Below are 3,178 nucleotides of genomic sequence, written 5' to 3' on the forward strand. Positions count from 1 at the left end.
CATACAGAGTTGAATAGAAAATCTCTGAGTGCATTGCAGGTAACAAGGATAATTGTTTGTGAAATGTTTGTTTTAGTTATGTGTGTGCGTGATACTGAGTCATCATGCAAAATGCATTTCTTACTATGGGGAGCAATCCCCCCAAATTGAAAAGCACTCTTGTCCATATTAAGGAGTTTGGACTTCATCTTAAGAAAACCATTGACAGGTTTTAAGCAGAGTTGTGATTTAATCAGCATTTTGTTTAAGCACTATCTTTCTGGCTACAGTGTGAAGAATGTGATAAATAGAGGCAGGGTGGATGAGAGGAGGCAAATTAGGAGACTATTTCAGTCATTCAGATGAGGGATGCTGTGGCCTGGATCACAGTGGTGGCAGAGGAAAGCTTATCAGATATTTGGGAAAAAGCTCCTCTGTATTAATTTGGGGACATAAAATGCCTCTGTCTTGGTCTCTGACACTCCATATTTTTCTGCTAGAAGGAAAAAAAATGAATGCTAGAACAGTGTTGGTAAAACATCTGAATGCATAGCATTCCCTGTAACTCAATTCTGACATCCAAAATCCTAAAGAACTATATCCCAGACTAAGTTCTGGACCACTGAGGCAAACTGGACAAGATCATTTCAATAACAGGAATTTTAAAATGGGTTTGTCTTTAAACTCTTTATATCAAGGCCTCCTTTTGGGGAAACTGGTATATTCATTACCAAAAACTTCATGCATGTAATTGGGATCATTCCTCTCCTCCCTTCCCATTTTTCTTTGTCTGACTTCACTTCCTAGTTTAGCTCCGTGTTAAGGCCCTTGCTGACTAAGAAGGACCAGATAAAGGGCCTTTGGGGGCCTATCAACACCTCTTCGACCCCACTTGAACAATGAGGCAGGCATGGGAACAAATTCCTAGGCCTCTGGTGGCCAAGTGTTCACAACTGATGCAGCCACTTTTCTCAGCTAATTTTTTTGACTCCTTGATATCTTTCTTTGCAATAGCCTGTGTTTCAATTTCTTTTCAAGTATGCCGCCCATCCCCACCCTCACTACCACCCTGTTTTAGCCTTCATCCTACCTCACTTTCAACCAACTTTTTGGACCTAAAAAAGTCACCAAGGCCTGTTGTGAACATATATTGGGATCGACTCCAGCTGTGCTGACCTGTAACACACATGAATACATCCTTGACAGATTGCTTGAAACCCAGAGGGACAGATGAACATAGGGTTACCAGACCTTCATTTCAAGGGCTGTTGACTAGCTAGTGTGCACAGACTCTAAAAGGAGCCATAGTTGTGTCGTGCATGACTAATGCAACTTGAAAGGCAGGTACTGGCTATAGAAGGAGTAGGGAGTTGCCTATGAGGCTGATCAAAAGACCCCTGGCTTAAAAATCCCACTGCTGCAATCACTTCTTTGGACCATGACACTGAGTTCACAAAAATCTCAGTTAAAATGTCGATATGTTTTTTCAGATGGATAAATGCCTTAAGATATTAGCATCCATTGTTAATACTCTAGTAAGGAAGAACTTACCAGGTTGATTATTCGTCCCTTAACAGTAGTTGAGAAGAGTAATAATTTCTAAGTAGATAGACATGGTTTTCAATTGTAGCTCTGCTACTTAGTAGTCGTGTGACCTTGGGCTAGTCTCCTAAGCTCTCTAAGCCTCAATTTACTTGTGTATAAAATGGAGATAGCATCATCTACTACATAAAGTTACTGTGAGGACAAAATGAGATGATGTTTGCAAAACATCTGGTACATAATAGGTGCTCAATAAACGTTTGACTCCCTTAAACCCTAGCCGAGAAAAACCATAGAAGAGATGGGATTCAGCTAAATTTTAGAGATAAAGTGGAGAGGGAAGTAGGGAGATCCTTACAAGAGAGATGAGACCTCTGGTTGGGGAGATGGGGTATACTGGAAAACCTAGACAGCTAAAAGAAATTCAGGCTTTGGGCACCTGAGGAAAGTCAAGATGCAAAAACACACAGAAAAGGAGAGTAGGGAAGTGTTGGGACCATTAGCCCAGCTCCTGCCTCACTTCCGGGCAGAAACAGCAGGTGTTCCTAACAGGGCCCAATGGACTCCCTGCAGTGCACTGATCCTTGAGAGAGTGGGATGGGGTTACGGCCAGTGAGCCAGGAATTGCATGTAATGGAGAGAATCTTGTATCACTTCCCACCTATGCTCCTTCTCCACCTCAAAAGCAGTACAAGAATGCAGTGTCAGACATGTGCAACTAGGTCATTTGCCAACATGAAGGAAGGTTAAGGACCCAAAACTCTAAGAGGACACCTCTCTGCTTCCATCCTGGAGAATTTTGTTTTGGGGGTTAAGGGTCTGATCCCCTTACAAGCCGTGGCAGTGCATCCAAGATGCTCCTCTCTCTGGCATATCTCTACCCCCAAACCAAGATAGTAAAAATGGTTAGTGCTATCTTTGTTCCTGGAGCAGCTGTCACCTCCTATCAGAAAACACCCTCTTAGGCATCAATTCCCAACATGGTTTCTTGACTCCCAACACAGCAAACCAGTGACACATTTGAGGTAAGTCAAAAGCACTCTGTTAACCAAAATGAAGAGGGGATTATTTTAATGATTTGTTTTATTGTGTTTTATAAATTTGAATAGTTTTGAGGTTATGCCTCTAATCTGGTCACTCTCCCATGTTAGGTAGAGGTACACAGTAGTGGTCCATGACCTTGGATATACCTATGTTGCATATGTGAATGCCCTTCATTACATGAGAATTTATTTATTTAGTTAGTTATTGCTCATTCTTTGAAGGATCTAATTTTAAAGAAGGAGTTGCCATTTCTTTGGGGACCAAAAAACAAAAGGTAGATGGAAGACAGTCAAAAAACTTTTCTTTGCCCTCTTAGTGTGGACTAACCCAGAAGCACTCATAATGGCCTTCTAAGACATAATGCCCTCCAAGCAAGTGACAGACCAGCCTCCCTCCAATATACCTTTATGAACATCTGTGAGTCTGTGTGAACATCTGCACCTATACCAGTGTATGTGACTTGCGTGTCCCCCCGTGTCCATGTTTGCTTTCTGTTAAACTGCAGAACCAAATAGCTGGCTATTGCTGCGGCTTTAGGGCTAATTCTGGGAAATAAGATGCAATCTCTCATACATGTCGGTAGAGATAACAGGAAGATGGAGATCCGGGGAAG

The sequence above is a fragment of the Eubalaena glacialis genome, chromosome X (genome assembly GCF_028564815.1).
Source record: "Eubalaena glacialis isolate mEubGla1 chromosome X, mEubGla1.1.hap2.+ XY, whole genome shotgun sequence".
NCBI classification, from domain to species: Eukaryota; Metazoa; Chordata; class Mammalia; order Artiodactyla; family Balaenidae; genus Eubalaena; species Eubalaena glacialis.